We start from the raw sequence: 19488 nt of genomic DNA, 5'->3' as shown, positions 1-19488 counted from the left end.
GTCTAGACAGAGTGGATAGAGAGAAACTGTTGCCATTGGTGGAAAGGTCAAGAACCAGAGGGCATAGATTTAAGGTGATTGGCAAAAGAACCAAGGTGATATGAGGGAAAACTTTTTTACACAGCGAGTGGTTAGGATCTGGAATGCCCTGCCCGAGGGAGTGGTGGAGGCAGATTCAATCATGGCCTTCAAAAGGGAACTGGATAAGTACTTGAAACAAAAAAATGTGCAGGGTTACGGGGATAGGGTGAGGCAGTGGGACTAGCTGGATTGCTCATGCATAGAGCCGGCGCGGACTCCATGGGCGAAATGGCCTCCTTCCGTGCTGTAACCTTCTATGATTCTATGATTCTATGCGTTCTGAACCACCTTATCTACCTGTCCTGCTACCTTCAGAGATCTGTAGACATGCACTCCAAGGTCCTTCTGTTCCTTTACACCTCTCAGTATCCTCCCATTTATTGTGTATTCCCTTGCCTTGTTTGCCATCCTCAAATGCATTACCTCACACTTCTCCGGATTGAATTCCATTTGCCACTTTTCTGCCCACCTGACCAGTCCATTGATGTCTTCCCGCAGTCAACAGCTTTCCTCCTCACTATCCCACACGGCCAATTTTTGTATCATCTGAAAACTTCTTAATTATGCCCCCTATGTTTAAGTCTAAATCATTAATATATACCACAAAAAGCAAGGGACCTAGTACTGAGCCTTGCGGAACCCCAATGGAAACCACCTTCCAGTCACAAAAATACCTGTCGACCATTACCCTTTGCTTCCTGCCACTGAGCCAATTTTGGATCCAACTTGCCACTTTCCCTTGGATCCCATGGGCTTTTACTTTTCTGACCAGTCTGCCATGTGGGACGTTGTCAAAATCCTTGCTAAAATCCATGTAGACTACATCAAACACGCTACCCTCATTGAACCTCCTTGTTACCTCCTCAAAAAATTCTATCAAGTTAGTCAGTCACGACCTTCCCTTAACAAATCCACGCTGACTGTCCTTGATTAATCCGTGCCTTTCTAAATGACGATTAATACTATCCCTTAGAATTGTTTCCAATAATTTGCCCACCACCAAGGTTAAGCTGGCTGGCCTGTAATTACTCATTCTATCCCTTTCTCCTTTTTTAAACAACAGTACAAATCCCTGGTAAAATCTCTTCAAATACATCTTATTAGCATATGATAACGAACAACCCGCCTCTGGCGAGCAGGTTACTCTCACGCACCCAAAGGTGCCTCCGTTAAAACCGGAAGTGGGTGCGTTGGAGACGGGCTGGGATAGGACATAATAGAATAGTAAAACTGATTAAATGCCCTGCAGTTAGCTGTAGTGAATGTAACTGTTCTTAAATGCATTCTACTTTTAAAAAATTAATTTGATGAAATCAAATGAATTACAATTAGTAAAGAAAAATGAACTTGCAGTTATAAAGCACCTTTCATGAACTAAGGACATCCCAAAGCGCTTTACAGCCAATGAAATACTTTTGAAGTGCAGTCACCTTTGTGACATTAACCTTTAGCTCACTGAAAATCCACTGAATACACAATAAGACTTCATATGTAACAGCTAACGGTTAAGATATACAGATTGATACTTCTTCAGAGCTGTTTGATTTCATTCAAGACCTAATGTGGATAGTGAAAGTATTTTTACAGCCTCTCATTTACTAATTAATACTTTTATGTCATGACTATCAGGATTTTCTAAAAGCAATTCCTTTATTCTAATAACACCTTTTAAATGTAAATGTTTTAACTATCAGACAAATGGACAAACTCGGTGACTGAAGAATTTGATAAATGTATAGAAATCCCAGCAAGTCTTACAGCCATTAACAGAAGTTAATCACAGTTAAAGGGATTTATATTATGTATTTCTAGTTGCCATCTTTGACCATTCTTTTAATTTTACTATTCTATGCATGTGTATGTTTCAGTAAAGATTACACTATTAGCTACAGAATAATATACAGTAGGTAGCATAAGCACTTAGTATGAGAAGTGCATGCCACTGAAAAGGTCATGCTTGATGGGTTACTTTTATTTCACCATTCTTACTGTGTCTGTACCTCAGCACAAGTGCTTAGTTATAATGAACCTCGAGCCATATGCCTTCTACTACAGACGTCTCAAGGTTCATTAGCTCATTAATGAGTCGCATTAAAATGTCCTAGAATCTCGGACCTATATCAATGACATTACATCCTGCAAAAACCCTTGTTTGAATTTTTTGTGTGATTGGGTATTTCAATAGTATGAGAAGTCACAAGTACCTCAGAAATGACATCATGTAAAATCTATTTTCTATTACTGTATGTGTTTTGACAAAAAATTGAAGAAAATTATTCAATTTACCCTATCTATGATCAAATTTAACTTTTCCTATGATTCTAATTATTAGACTTACATTTTCTTCGACTCCGTACTTGAAATACAATAGAATCTCAATTATCTGCTGTAATGTAGGAGACCTCCTGCTGGATAATGGAAATTGGCAAATAATCAAGAGTCCTCATAGTTTGGTTTTACACACTTAAGAACAATACGAGTAACAAAAGGAACATTGTGTAGTTTTATTCCCTAGTGAAAGGAGATGAAAAGCAAATAAGAAAATACACGTTATGTCGTTTTGATGTAAGGTTTTATACCACTCAAGTTCTGACAGATAGTCAGGAGGCAGATAATTGGAGTGAAAATAACAGAGATTACACCATAAACCAAATAAATAATCACTAAAGTCTAAAATGTTCTCTGTGAAAAATGTCTTTAGGCATATTTCTACTCATTCTGTCACAACAAAATTAAGTGATAAATTTGAATTAAAAAGTCCATTGACAAATTTTCCACTACTCTGCTGAAGGCTATGGGGATCAAAGCTAGAAATCCTGAAGTACATGTCTTCATTCATGAAGAAATTTCATCTGTGGATCTTTGAAGGCAGAGAAAAAGATATAGATAGGTAAAGTGATTTAACAGGAAAATTCTAATGAGAGGAGGGCTTAACAGATGAAAGACCCACCTCTGATTCTGGATTGATGAGAGTAGGTATCAAATAGTAATTCAGAATCAGAAGTACAGGGGGGATGGGCTGGGATATGGGGCTGGAAAAGATTTCCCAAACAAGGTGGGAGAAGACCGTGGAGGGATTTGAAGATTGAATTGAAATAGATTTGCTGGATCGCAGGGAGCTGAGCAAGGATTGGGACTATGGGTATGGACTTCATGCTCAAAAAGAATTGGTTGCAAAGTTTCTCTGCAGTACAGGCTGAGGAGCTGGGGAGTGCAAAATTGAGATGCTACTGTGCCACCACTGATAGAAGGGTGTAATTACAGCATGACAAGTTTACATAGGCAGAATAAATGTGGACATAAGAATTTATTATGGAAAAAGTTGACAGAAAAGTGTGACAAAAACATGACAACAGGATGTAAGGTTTTGTAGACTATAAGTGTGATATTTTCTATATTACAGAGAATCAAAAATGCTCCATTTTTGTCACTGTCAAAATGGTTATAGCGGAAGATCATAAAATCATAGATTCATTGAATGGTTACAGCACAGAAGGAGGCCATTTGGTCCGTCGAGCCCATGCTGGCTCTCTGCAAGAGCAATCCAGCTAATCCCGCTCCCCCGCCCTATCCCCGTAGCCCTGCAAATTTTTTCTCTTCGAGTAGTTATCCAATTCCCTTTTGAAAGCCACAATTGAATCTGCCTCCACCACCCTTTCAGGCAGTGCATTCCAGATCTTAACTACTCGCTGCGTAAAAAAGTTTGTCTTCATGTCGCCTTTGGCTCTTTTGCCAATCACCTTATATCTGTGTCCTCTGGTTCTTGACCCTTCCGCCAATGGGAACACTTTATTTCTATCTACTTTGTCTAGACCCCTCATGATTTTGAACACCTCTATCAAATCTCCTCTCAACCTTCTCTGCTCTAAGGAGTACAACCCCAGCTTCTCCAGTCTATCCATGTAATTGAAGTCCCTCATCCCTGCAACCATTCTAGTAAATCTTTTCTTCACCCTCACTGAGGCCTTCACATCCTTCCTAAAGTGTGGTGCCCAGAATTAGACACAACACTACAGTTGCAGCCGAAGCAGTGTTTTATAAAGGTTCATCATAACTTCCTTGCTTTATTTATTTATATTTATTTATAAAGCCCAGGATCCCGTATGCTTTTTCAACCGCTTTCTCAACCTGCCCTGCCACCTTCAACAACCTGTGCACATATACCCCCAGGTCTCTCTGTTCCTGCACCCCCTTTAGAATTGTACCCTTTAGTTTAGATTGCCTCTCCTCGTTCTTCCTACCAAAACGTATCACTTAGTGCCTCTCTGCGTTAAATTTCATCTACCACGTGTCTGCCCATTCCACCAACCTGTCTATGTCCTCTTGTCCCCCTCACTGTTCACTACACTTCCAAGTTTTGTGTCATCTGCAAATTTTGAAATTGTGTCCTGTACACCCAAGTCCAAGTCATTAATATATATCAAGAAAAGCAAGTACCGACCCCTGGGGAACACCATTATGTACCTTCCTCCAGTCCAAAAAACACCGTTCATCACTACTCTCTGCTTCCTGTCACTTAGCCAATTTTGTATCCATGCTGCCACTGCCCCTTTTATTCCATGGTCTTCAACTTTGCTGACAAGCCTATTATGTGGCACTTTATGAAACGCCTTTTGGAAGTCCTTATACACATCAATCACATTGTCCTCATCGACCCTCTCTATCACCTCATCAAAAAACTCAATCAAGTTAGTTAAACACGATTTGCCTTTAACAAATCCATGCTGGCTTTCCTTAATTAGTCCACACTTGTCCAAGTGACTGTTAATTTTGCCCCAGATTATCGTTTCTTAAAGCTTCCCCACCATCGAGGTTAAACTGATTGGCCTGTAGTTGCTGGGTTAATCCTTACACCCTTTTTTGAATGAGGGTGTAACATTTGCAATTCTCCAGTCCTCTGGCACCACCCTGTATCTAAGATGGAAGATTCCTGGTCTTGGGTTTTTTCTTTCTTTAAACTGTATTGTGTTGGTTTAGGAATGTTTCTCACATAATTGCATTTCTCATTTATTGGTTCCTTTTTTGATATTTTGTTGAGATGCACTCATTTTTGTTTGTGACAATTTTTGGTTTGGCTGTTTCCACATTACAGCATTTCAGGGAGCTTCCAACTCATCTTAAATATTTTAAAATGTTATGATGGGGTATTCTTCTGGGATTTCCTCTTTCCCTCAGGGATTTACTCTTTCCCTGAGAATAAAGAGGAATTGCAGAAAAATGATGAGAGGGAGGTCTACCTGCATCTGAGGCAGGCTGTATGCACCTAGTGTTCCTCAAGTATGCAGCTCCATTTACCTCACGAGGGCTACTTTGGCATTTCAAAATGAATGTGCCTTTTCCACCTATATCTTTCTCCAGATCGGGATTGTCCCCTTTAATTATTTGTCATTTTGTTGTACCAACAGAAAGGTAGTCTCGGCTTGTTGCAATTTTAAAAAGCGCATGCCAAAGACATGTACCCAATTGCAGGCCAATCTGGATGTCAGTAAGTGATTATACAGTGAGATTGTGTACAATGACTTACAGTGTGATGCCCTTGGAAGATGTGAGTGTGGCAAGGCTTTCAGTTGTACATTTCATCTTGAATGTGTGCCCTGCTACAGTCTGGATATATATGAGATGCTATAAAAAAAATCTGTAAGTTTGTGTAAATGCTTGGACTGGTCAAGCAGTGAATGTAGAACAAGTTGATAGGTAGCAATTTGTGGCATGCAATCTTAGGCTTCTACAGAATACATGTTACTGTTTTGCTGTCTTCCCTTGCCAGATTCCTTAAAGTGTGTTGGCTTGTCCTGCATCTGCTCCCAGGTCCTGCAAGTAGTGTACACAGCATTGAGCTTGGCTAGAACCTCTGCTGTTGCATCTCCACTGCGTCAGCCATGGAACTTGGACGTTCTGTCACTTGTCAAAAAGCGTTTCATGCCTTCACATTAGGTTTCCTTTCACTTCATTTTTTCCTGGTACCTCTTTATCCCTTTAGCAATGACAAAGCCTTGAAATGCATTTTAACCTTTTCTAAAGGTTCTAAGAATTGTTTCCCCTCTATATCGTTGCATTCCTATAAGTAGATGCTTCCCTTTAAGATACAGCTGACGTGTATTTTTGCAGTATCTTATTAGTCTAGCTCCCTGCATAAAGCCCAAACTCCATAGTCAGCTACAAATAATTATGTAAATGAGCTCACCTCACAAAATTGCAGGCAGTCGGATCACTATGCAGTTGGTTAGTTTTGCACAAGCAGCTAGCCATTCAAGCTTGCACTTAGCCTTGACCACAAAAGTGGTCCTGATTTTCCAAATCAAAAGAGAAGACTTATGTTTTCCAATTGTACAGCATATTGTAGCTTTACTGACTTACAAACAAATGTAAGTTTAAGCTTGCTCACTCCTTTTTAATATGTTTTCCTATAAAAATGCTGTAGGAAAAATATAAATCTTATAAAATCAATTGAACTCTTAAGAGACCATTTTGGAGAACTGACCATGTGATGTTACTTTTGTAGAAGTGTTGGTATTTCCAGTTTTGTGTATGGATATATATTTTTTCCCCTGATACCAGCTACTGTTTACCTTGAATATTTTCTGAGCCAGAGGTACATGCCAAATAATGCACTTACACTGGTTTATTGCTATCCATCTAAATATCCTAAATTTGCTTAGTTCCATGAACACCTTGAAATGTACTTTTTGTTGCCTCTGCCACTGTCATTTTTTATTGTTTCTTCCCTGATGTTTAGGCCATATTTTCAACCCCATGTTGGACATGTGTGGTGATGCAAGCAATGAAATCTTTAGACTGTGAAAATGAATCTAACGTAACTGACTATATGATTGAAAATTCCATCATGTTGTTTTGTTAAAGTCCCAGTGTTGTCTCGGGGGGAAGTGGGGGTGGAACGGGGTAGGGTGGCAGCATGATTATGGTAACAGCTGTTACCATAGTGATGAAGTCTGAGTGATGTCATTGTGAGCACTGTACTTAAAACAGTAAATCAAAAGCGGTTGATAGAAAATACAAATCGACTATGTTTGCAGTATAAGGAAACTTTGGAGTAATTTTTAAAGCTTTTATATGAGAACCAGAGTCTTGAAAGTGCCTTCTACTGTATTAAAAACGCAGTCTTACCATTTTTATTGCTATCCTTGTTGACACATTACCAGACTGGTAGCTCTCCTGAGAGCATCAATCATATGATGAAACCAATGATCAGAACATTAAGTTTCTGGCTTGCAAAAGTCCAGATGAGATAAACCCTTTGAATATGAATGGAATAACTCCCCAAAAAGCAAGTTACAAAAGTTGTTTTGTTAATCACTTTCATTTAATTTGTATTTGGACATCTGCAATTTTCTATGAAAACCTGTCAAAAAGTGCAAGTTATTTTTCAAATAAAGGAATTTTATAGTGTACATAGTTTAGTGAATGAGAACAACCTCCACAATAAATACATAATACCTTGTCCTATTTCTTTTTCTGTTAAAAGTGAAAGTATTCAAATGTTTCTTTTGGAGAATCCACTCAACATTTTTAGATATATACTTTACATAAATATTAAGCATAAAAGTTAAAAATGAATATCGTCCCCTTGGATAAAGGATATTTGTTTCTTGCCTGAAACCTATCGTACTATTTTGTTTTATTCCATTCTTTTTGTATAATTTCTTTAGTCAATGTGCCTACTTAAAATGAATATGTTAATGATTTAAAAGATTAGTTTATAGATTCAATGTAAACTGTGACTAAACTTTTTGTCTAAGCAGAGCTCTGCTCTTCCTGGTGACGGTTTCTCGCTTTTCATTTTGTTAAAAGCTTTGTTTTCCACTTAAAGTATGTGACATCTGTTGAATTAATAATCCTGGGATTATTCTTTTGCTAAGGTCAATGCAGCAAACATCCGATGTCCCAAATCAGCAAGAGGAGCAAAGCTTTTAATGTGACATGCCGTATTGTTCTTAATAAACAAAGTCCTCACTTTGATGTGGAAAATTTGTGTCTGTGAAAGGGATCAGTAACTGTGAAGCATGTGAACATGATTTCAACATTTTTCCCCCTTTTTCCTTTTGGTGCTTTCCTTTTATTCCTTATTTTTATATTAAAGATTCAGATCAATTAAATGTTTCTTCTTAATTATCAACAGTATCTGAATTCAGAAACTGCATAATGAGTAGCTCATAGGTTATTAGAAACCTAAAACAGGAAACGAGCCACTTGATCCCTTGGTTCAATCCTATTAAGACCCCCTTGGAGTGCTTGGTAGATACCAGCTTATCACGATACCGTTACTGTGACAACCAGGTCCTTAACAACAAAAAAAGACAAGAAGCTGATTGGTAGAACTGCCTTCACATATAGTGGCACAAAGAAAAGAACAGGAAGCTGACCTTTTTAAATAAAGATTACTTCTCATCTGTTGCACTGTACCTGAAACATTACATTACAGATTGTAAATTTGGGTATAATTAAGGAACTGTGACAAATGCAATTTGCATTTTTTTAATCAAAAAATAAAATAAATATCATGCTTCTGGTGATAGTCAACTCATTATCACACTTTTGTAATAACCAATGGTTCGTTCTCAGTTTTAGTAACATTACAAAGATCAATGAAACACAGCATGGTTTTGTCACATTGTAGCTAACAGAAAATATTTTCACTGATTTTAAATTAACAATCTATTTTCAATATAAATCAATCAAATATATGATCATTTGATACAGTTTGAATGCTATCTTTTAATTAGAAACAACCATTAATTTTGATTTAATCAACACTCGCTCTTTTGTTGCTAGCAGTGCTTTCTTTATGTATCTTGCTTTAAAGAAAAATAATCAGTAATTACATCTCCTCAACTTTCATCCAGCTCTTAATTTTTCTAAAATTGTATTGTACTTTTGCCCAGCCTTGCTTTAATTTCTGATCCACCCTGTGGACATTAGGAAAAGACACTGGCCCGAAAATTCCTGCGTCCCTGATGAAATCAGAGGAGGCTGGCACTCTCAGAAATCCCATGCTCAGCTAATTTCAATTATGCTGACAGGACAAGAGCAAAAGTCCTACCAACAGGAGGCCAGATAGGCTGGGGGAGTGGGATGGAAAATTCGGCAAGGTGTGGAACAAGAGCGCAATTCCCATATTTAAAGGGCTGCATGGATTTAAAGAGCTGAGCAGGCTTTTGGAAATATCAAGGGGATTAAATTGGGTCACCCCCAAAGCCGGGCGTGGGGGTCGCGGTGCGCGATTAACCCATGTCTGATTGTTGAGATGCAGACAGCACGTAACATTCGTGCTGCCTGGTGATTTACATGAAAGCTACGAGCAGCCAGGCCTACCTGCGCTGTTGAGTGGCTGCTCACCAGCAGGGGGCCAATATCGCGAGTGGCTAGCACCACTTATTTACAAAATATAAGATACGGGTCCGCACGGAGTCTGAACGGAGATCAGACATCGCACAGATAAAACATAGATGCAGGTCCCGTCCCTCTGTTTACAAACTAGTGTGTTATGTTAAAACATTGAATAAAGTTTGCGCACTACTAAATCGCACATCCTCCAATCTGCACGCCAAACCTCACCAATCTGCCGATCTGAGTTTGTACCAGGCCTGTGAGGGAGCATGCACCAAGGTTCTCTGATGATTCACTAAAGGCCTTGGTGCAAGAGGAGGACAGAAGGAGGGGCATCCTATATCCACAGGGGAGGGGCGAGGCCCTCCAGACATATGCTGCTGAGGCAGTAGGGGGCGAAGTCAAAGCCAGGCGCCTAGTACCACAAACATGGATGCAGTGCAGGAAGAAGCTCAATGCTTTGACACGAATGGTCAAGGTGAGTGAGGTCAACTGTCAAGTGACATCTCCTACCAACTGCACCACTAGCTGCACCCATTGCTCCACGCACTACACTCCCCCATCACCCACATACCAACAAACTCTTTAAATCAGTACTCAACTCTTCCAAATGATGCTTCATCTCACCCTCACAAATTACCACTATTGCAAGCCACACACCCACAACTCACAGGTCACACACACTTGCAACTATTCAACCATGACAGGCACATCACCCAAATATCTTGCAGGACACTCACCGACACTTGCAGGTGAAGGTGGCGCATAACAGGAACAGCAAGTGGCAGTGTCTCCATGGAACATGAACCTGCTGTCCTTTCTCAGGATGACAGCATTCCATTCCCGCCCTGCCACTCTGCCAGTGCCCTTGCTGTTGCCTGTCAGCTAGCCAGCCCACTCCCTGTAGAGTATTGAAACTTTATTATAGGAACATAGGAAGATAGGAACAGGAGAAGGCTATTTAGCCCCTCGAGCCTGTTCCGCCATTCAATGAGATCATGGTTGATCTGTGACCTATCTCCATATACCCGCCTTAGCCCCATATCCCTTAATACCTTTGGTTAATAAAAATCTATCAATCTCAGATTTAAAATTAACAATTGAGCTAGCATCAACTGCCGTTTGCAGAAGAGCGTTCCAAACTTCAAACACCCTTTGCATGTAGAAGCGTTTCCTAACTTCACTCCTGCAAGTCCTGGTGCTATTTTTTAGGCTATGTCCCCTAGTCCTAGTATTCAAGTATAGGAGACCTCCAAAAACAGGTACAAATGCATCAGAAGCCAGAAGCAATAATCCAGCAACTAATCTGTAACTCCTGCATGATCCCGTTAAATAGCGCTGATGGGGGTCCTCCATGCTGTTTACGACCTGTTCAACTGTGTGAGGTTAAGACAGTGTGTTGGTTGGAGCGTGAAGATCCAAAATTGCATCTGTCCCTTTAAATCAGCATTGCATTCCGATCTACGTCATAATCTCCCTACTTTACATGCTGCCAGCGTTCGTTACCTGCATGAGTGCAAACGCCTTTACCAAGATGGCGTCCGCCACACGGCACACTAGAAGTGTGCGCTTACATTCCGGACGCCATTTGAGATCTTTAGGAGATCACGTAGTGCCTACAAAATGGGTGCTACACAGCCCAATTTATAGCCCCAAATTTCTGTGAGACTGACGTGGAAATGCTGCTGAAACAAATTAGAGAAAGGAGGGTTGCAATAGTTGTAGTACCAGGGAAGAAGCCATCACATGCACCGGCACTGGCCATGTGGATGGAGGTGGCTGTAGCTGTGAGTGGGACCTCCATAATCTCAAGGTCTCACTTGCAGTGTCGTAAGAATTTTAAAGACCTCACTAGGTCAGTAAAGGTAAGTGTTTTCAGATTAATAACAGGGCAAATAACTAAATCACAGAGAAGCACATGGGTATTCCCTAGTACAATAGTCAAGCAATGCCCTATGGGATGACAGATGGTCCCTGAAGCAAGGTCACTTTGTAGCACTCATGTCAACTGTCTTATCTTAGAATTTTGTTTTTCCTTCTCGGGATGTAGCATCACTAGTGAGGCCGACATTTACTGCCCATCTCTAGTTGCCCTGACAAAGTGGTGTTGGGCCTAAGTGGTTTGATACAACTGAGTGTTTTGCTAGACGACTTCAGAGGGCAATTAAGAGTCAACCACATTGATGTGGGACTGGAGTCACATATTGGCTTCAACTCTGGCCTGGCAGTTGGGGATGGAGATATGGGAGTCACTGTGCCTTCAGTGGGTTTGTGAGAATGTATATCTTATTTATGTTTCTATGTATTCTTCAATCTCTTCACCAGCTATCATCTTCCTTATACGAGAGCAACAAAGTTGCTAATTAAGATAGAATGCTGCTCAAACAGGCACAAAGTTAACAGCATTGTTTTTTTTATCTACCAGACACTGCAAGCCAGAAGACAGCTGAGAAGATTGCTGAAAAACAAACAATGCAGTCCTTGCTGCCTCTGGCAACACTGGTGACCACTCATTCACCTCGTCATTCGCCTCTCCCTTTCAGTCAGCAGCCCAGAGAGACACACACACACACAAGGAGGGACAGATAGTAGGATTTACTATCTGGATGCCTGATTCATTTCAAGGGTGAAGCTTTATTAACATGCCACCAGTGAGCTCCAGGCCCTCACAATTATTCTGTGGAGTCCAGAGAAGCATTCACACTCCTCGTGGCCCCTTAAAAATAATTTGAACAATTACCTTTGTCACCTCTTCTGCTGTACTACCAGGTTTTACAGAGTGGAGTATCCACAGCACATACTCAGCCCAGTAGGCCATTAAAATTGCATCGGGTCCTATGTACATTATAGGACCCCAATTTGCATAGGTGAATGAAGCTCCCATCTGATTTAAGTGGGCACATCAGCCATCCAGCAGAAGGCTGCGGGAAAGATGGCAGTAGCATAGGAACAGGGTGATCAGTCTACCACCTCCAATTTAACTCTGCTACCACCCCATTTCTGCCGGGCAGAGGGAGTTAAAATCTCCTCTAGTGTAGATGAGGAATTGCTGTGAGACACAGAACTTAATGAAGTCGGAGGATGTAGATATGATGTAGTTGAGTAGCGGCATAAGACAAGTCAGACCCTGGCTGCAGAGTAAGTGGATGATGATCTCAGGGGTCCTGCTATGAAGAGCAGCGTATTAAAATATATGGAGGTTCTGCGTAGCCTCTTTCAAAATGTGCATACATAGCTGGGATAGTGGTAGAGTCCAATGCCCTGCTGTGTGCCAACTTATGGGAGGATTTCACATTATTGTAGGAGGCACTGGACAAAGTGGCAGCTATACGAGCATCTGCAAACTTTCTCCTGCTTCATGACAAGCAAGTCAGTCAACTCCATGTGAAGGCATTGATTAAAGAACTCCGGTTCCTGGAGAACTGTATGGAAAGGTTAAAGCAACATTTCCAAGGGCCCAGAGGATATTCGGTTAACTCTCAGGGATTTAAGGATCTTTCTGAGTCTGTTGTACCACTGATCATTGAGTGTACATGCCTGAGAGGCTGCTTCCCCTCATGGCAGCAGCACGGAAGATCACTGCATCAGCTCTCCATAGAAGCCATCATCTTAACTGATCAGCATTCCAAGGAGCCCCGACAAAGAGTCATTCTTTACCATGTCTATTCCTGTCTTGAGGGCCTGAAAGAAGGGCTACCTCCCTCCCTAGAGGCTCATAATATTTTGCAGTGGCTGTCTACATCTCAGATCCCAAGCCCTCAGGTGGCATGTAGAACAAATGTCGGAATAGGGCACAGAAAATCTCGTGTAGTCACAAGGAAAGTGCACAGTGACAAGACCAAGTAATGATTTGTAAATAGTTGCAATAAATCACTGTTTGGTGTTTGTTTCTCTTGTTGGGAACAGGTAATATGCTGATGTTGAGGCTCATTATGTAATGGCTATTTTTGTTGGGTAATGGTATCAAAAGATACGGAACAAAGGCAGGTAAAATAGAGTTGAGGTTCAGATCAACCACAATCTAATGGAATGGTGGAACTGGCTCGACGGGCTGAATGACCTACTCCTGTTCCTATGCTAGCTGTGAAGAGGAATGATTTTACACAGACCATAGTGAGTTTGGTGAGAGGAGGCAGATCTTTGATGGGCTGAGACTTCCAAATAATAGTACTCTATTCATCTGTGAAGGTGCACCAAATTAATCTGTCTCTCAACTGTCCAGCAGCCGTTGTCACTGCACCTATTTCCTGTTCTTAATGGGCTGTGTCTACAGCATCAGCAGTGTCATCATCGGGCTTTCTAGCATCCTTTGGGACATCTACCATCAGTCCTTTCATGATTACTAAATTGTAAAGCACACGTTACCACAATTCCCAAGACGGTGCTGAGCACTTACTGCAAGGTACCCCTGGACCAATCCAGATACCAGAACTTCCTTTGAGCATCATAATTTCATGGGGGGAAAGTTTCAAGGACACGCAGAACATAAAGGGGCTGCTGTAGGCTGTGAAGGAACATAGTGCTGGAGAGAAATTCGTCATTTGAGGCTCAATGAATGAGAGGGCATAGGCAGCGTGGCCTTAATGCAAGGTCAGAGCCACCCAAGATATTTAAATAGAGCGTCCCCTTCAATGATTGGACCACTGCTCGGGTACTCCAGCTGCATTATGGGACTAGCCCTTATCTGAATAGGTTTTACATGGGTTTAGTGCACTGTTGATGTGCAGGCTTCCAGCATGCTACACATTGGCCAGAGAATAGGGAGGAGACCATAAGAGAAAGTCCAAATATAACAAAGATACACTTCAGCATACCAGGCACCTCCCACTGTATTATGGGTCTCATTTTTACGAGGAGCTCAAAACCACAAAACTGCTCCCTCAGTCTTTCCTTCTTCCCACAATCTTGTGGGTTTTTAAAACCTGTTCACCTGTCACTCATTTTCTCTTTTACTTTTTTTAGCCTTGGCACTGTCCTACACTATGGGCCCGACCTCTTCACCTTAGCTTCTTAATTTAAAAACCTTATCCGCTACACAAAATTATATAGGCCTCAATTTTCAAATGGAAGTCCGGGTGCGTTGGGGGTAGGCAGGGGGGCAATGAAAATTGGGAAGATCCAGAGCGGGTAAGGAAGCCGGCTCCAACCTGTCGACTTCCGCATTTTACACAGACGCATCTGTGTGCGCGCTTCAGGAATCCGAAAGTCCCGCCGGTAATTAAAGCCGACAGGCTGATATTTAAAGCAATGATTAAGATAGTTAAAGTTGTTAAAGTACTTCATTTTATGGTGATTGAGGCAGGGAAAGGATTTTCATTCTGCCTCAGCGTGTTTCCCGTCCTGTGTGAAACACTCCATGGTGAAGGAGTCATGTTTCAGCCAGCAGCCATTTGGACATTTAATGCCTGTTTGACAGATGGGGATAAAAGGTGAGTTATTGCAGCAGGGGACTCAGTTCTCTCAGACAAACTTTTGGCTGGGAGATCTTTGTGTTTAGACTGAGAATTCTTGGTTTCCACTCAGAATTGTTCTGTTTACACATATTTACCAACTTTCCGGACCCCCTCAAACTGACACCATCAGGATGGGGGGCACGATGCCTGCATTCACTAATACATCCGAGGACAAGGAACATCACCATCCTCGCCAGACATGTCGTGCACTTCCGCCACTTGAAGCTCCACAACACAGTTCTGCGCCACAGGGATCTGCTCAAGAGCACAGAGGGGAACAACAGAGGGAGCGACGTCGGAGGAGGCACTACCCTCACCAGAGGGTCCACAGACCGTGGCTCAGCTTCCTGGACCTCCCTGAGCAGCAATGCCTGTGCAGGCTGACAGTGAGTCGCCAGGTGGTCGCAGATATCTAGCAGCCTCCTTCATGCTGAGTTCCTCAACGCTGGGCCTCGCGGCATCTCATTACTCGTCGCTGTTAAACTCACCACTGCCCTCAACTTCTTCGCCTCTGGATCATTCCAGGGTGCCATTGGTGACATCGCCAGGGTCTCTCAGTCATCTGCACACAAGTGCATAAGGCAGGTCATCGACGGCTTGTTTCGCAGGACCTCGCAATACGTCAACTTCCCCATGGTCGACCTCAGCCAGACGGAGAGGGCAGTGGGATTCCACTCTGTAGCTGGCTTCCCATGGGTGCAGGGTGCAATCGATTGCACACATATAGCAATCCGAGCACATCCACGCAAGCCAGAACTGTTCATCAACACGAAGGGGTATCACTCCATCAACACTCAGCTCGTTTGTGACCACCGCAAAAGATTCCTTCATGTGTGCACCAGATTCTCTTGCAGCTGCCACGAATCCAACTCTCGGGCCTCTTCCACGCACCGAACACCCTTAAGGGCTGGCTCTTCGTGGACAAGGTATACCCCCTGCACACATGATTCATGACACTTCTGAGGAACCCCATCAGCAAGCAACAGTGATACAACGACCGCCACATCGCCACCAGGTCTATAATTGAGCATGCTATAGGGCTGCTCAAGATGCGATTTCGGTGCCTTGATCATTCTGGAGGAGCACTTCAATACGCACCAGACAGAGTGGGACGCATTATAATAGTGTGTTGTGTCCTGCACAACATGGCGCAACAGAGAGGGGTGCTGCTTGAGGAGGCCCCATCTCCTCATCCACCATCCACATCTGCCATCCACATTGAGGAGGAGCAGGAGGAGGAGGAGGACAAACCATGGGTAGAGCAGCGGCTCACCTGGCTGCTCGTGAAGCCAGGGAGTCACTCATATGTGAACTGTTCCCATAAGATCAGAAAGTGAGAAGAGTCCAGTCCTCTCACCACCTGGAAAGACCAGCGCCAACACCAGCACCCCCTCACCCCCCCCCAACAAAACAGTCCTGCAACTACATCTACATCTACAGCAACTACATTTACATCTACAGCAACTACATTTACATCTACAGCAACTACATCTACATCATTGTAAAGTGACCCACTGGGTAGCATCAGGTGTCGCCGTTCATGGTGAAGCACATGAAAGGGCACTATCACAAAAGCCAGTCAAGAAAGGGCAAGCCGTGGCAGTAGTGGTGAGAATGATAACATTTAATGTGACTTCAACAAAAACACTTCAGTCTGTCAGACAGCCGTGTGCATACCCTTTGTGATCACAGATCCTTTGCCTTTTTCTTTCTACTGTTTCTACGTGGTGCATCCCCTGTGGCTGCAGCAGAGGTAGTGGCAGGTCGCTCATGTTCATGCCCTGACTGCTCTGGATTTTGGAGCCTGTGAGAGCCCCTCCAAAGACAGCTCCATCTGCACCTGTGCAGGGGCAGACTCGGCCACCTGGAGAGGAGGCAGCATTGCAGGTGCTGGTTGAGAGGGGGGCAACGGGTGAGACGTGGGAGCATTTTGAGTGGCGTCCCCACTTCCATGTCCCCTTTCGCCATCATCCCTCTCCTGGGCCAGGCCCACTTCACTCCTACCACCCTGCTGGACAACAGTTTGGAAGACATGTATGATGCTTTGGAAGGCCAGAATGTTGTTCACCCTGAGTCCTAACGGTCGTTGTCAGGGTCTGAATGGACTCATTTGTGAGCCGTGCATGAAACTCAATGGAGGCTAGCCTTCTCTCCATCGCAGACATTCCCGCACTTTCCTGCGACACTATCTCAGACATTTCGGCAGTTACTTGCGACACTATCTCAGACAATTGCTCATGTCCCTGTAACACCATCTCAGAGATTCCCTCCCGTACCTGTGCCACCATTCCACTCATGCAGGAGTTGAACTCCTCCATCCTCTGCGCTATTGTGGAGAGTGTGCGTGGCACCTGTTCCAGTACCTTGCAAATGTGCTGCTGTCTCTCGATCATTCTCCTTTTAAAGGATGGCCCCCCGGGGTTCAGCATCTACATCCAACTGAGCAGAGCCTGGAGAGGAGTGCCCCCACTGACAAGGATTCTCCACAGCTGCCCCTGCCACTGGCGTCTGCTAACCCTCACTTGTGTGTGGTGACTCACCGGGTGCCAACCCAACTAACTGACTACTAAGACCCATCGAGGTGTGAGTATCTGCACTGGTGGATGGCTCGCTAAGGTGTGACGGCGCGCCCTCAGAAGCCAGGAGCTCCTCTGAGGAATCGCCCTCTCCTGTCACTGCGGTCGTTGAAGGGCCTGGAAGAGGACAGAAGGCAATATTAAGCATCATCACAGATGTGTCATGTTGCGATGAGCATAATGAGGTGTTCAACATGCCAATCATTGTTAGCATCAATTCACATGTGTCATGAATGTTAAAGTTGTGTCACCAGACGTTTGTGGGGTGCCAGTCTCGGCGTCCCCGATGGACAGGCACTCAAGGGTACGGCTGATCTCCAACGCCTCCTCCACATCTGTGAGGACCACTATTTGTTGTGGCCCCCCCTCCAGTACTCGCCCTCTCACATGCATTTTGCGCTCTTTTCTCCTAGAAGAGGAGAAAGTACAGACGTGTGAGTGAGTGATGATGAAGTGGTCAGCCGATGAATGCATTGCTTTGGGTGAGGCTGACTGAGAAAGAGGTGCATCAGAGGGTGAGTATGAGACAGAGCCATCACATTGGGTGAGGATTGGGGTGAATGGTCGTGGTGGGGTCACAAATGGGGAAGTGAGGAAGTGCTCAGGAAGTGCAGGTAAGTTGAGGATGAGGCTTAAGTGGGTGTGAGGAGTGATATGATGGAGTAGTCTTGGCAGTGCAGAATGAGTTGGGGGGTAGCGTTGATGTGCACCACAGAATGCAGGAGAATCAGAAAATGTATCCACTTTTGCTGACCTAGTTAGGTCATTGAAGGGCTTCCTGCACTGGACCCAAGTGCGGGAGATGTTGCTCCTGCTGGTGACCTCCTCTGCCACCTCGAGCCAGGACTTCTTGGTGGCAGAAGCAGAACACTTCCTCCTGTCAGCCGGGTAAAACAGTTCCCTCCTCTTCCTCTCCCCGGCCAGTACGATCTGAAGTGAGGCATCATTAAATCTTGGAGCAGCCTTGCCCCTGCTCCGTTGTGTCTTTCTGGCCTTTGCTCCAGCAAAAGCCTTTGGAGCAATAGCCCTTTAAATACAGACGCTGTTGCTGACAGCCTGTCAAACGGGTGCGCAGTCCGCCCACTGCGCAGCTTTCGGACAGCAAACCTGGAAGCCACGTTAAGGGCCGCCAACTAACTCGTGATCGCTTGGGGAACGGTAAGTTTTTATTATCCACGCTCCCGTTGAACCCCCGCTGCCATCCTTCCGCCCTTTGAAAATTGAGCCCATAGACTTTATCCCTCTTCGTAGACACATGAATCCATGATGAGATCTGCAAGGATATTGAGTGCTTTGCTGATTTAATAGCTAGCAAAATTTTAAAATTGTTCACACAACTTAAAGCTTAGTCCAAACTTGATCAAATTGATTTTCTATAATTGCTATTTACATAGGTAATTTGGGACTCCAACATATTCGAGATAGCCAGAAAGAGGACAATTTGTGTCCATTAGGTAAGCATGGTTTCTTTAAGCAATAATGGAAATTAGATAATAAATGACAAGGGCTGGGAATCAGATTGAGAAGCTCCCCTTTCTGTGTTGATCTGCTGCAAAGTAAAACAACCACACATTGCGATTTTATACAAATCATATTGCACCTATCAAAAACTAGTAAAAGACTCCATGGTATTATTGGAAGAAAAGCAGAGTTCTCCTGATGTCCTGGCCAGCATTTATTCCTCAATCAACATCACTAAAATGGGTTATCTTGACTTTGCTCTTTATGGGACCTTGCTGTGTGCAAATTGGCTGCCGTGTTCCCCGACACTACAACAGTGATGATACTTGAAAAATACTTAATTGGCTGTGAAGCGCTTTGGAACATCCTGAGATGGTGAAGGGCACTATATAAATGCAAGTTCTTCTTCTTCATTTTCTTCTCCTTAAATGCCTTGCTAGGTTCTTATCCTTAACCTCATGCCTCGTTCATTGTAGTGCTCCTCAGCAGGACTGATGGCCCTGCAAAGTAGCAAGTATCCTTTATCACCCAGCAGCCATCCTGGCCCTTGATCTGCTGTTGAAATAGAGCTG

Source organism: Heptranchias perlo, chromosome 7 (assembly GCF_035084215.1).
Source record: "Heptranchias perlo isolate sHepPer1 chromosome 7, sHepPer1.hap1, whole genome shotgun sequence".
Lineage (NCBI taxonomy): Eukaryota > Metazoa > Chordata > Chondrichthyes > Hexanchiformes > Hexanchidae > Heptranchias > Heptranchias perlo.
Note: the sequence above shows the minus strand (reverse complement) of the source record.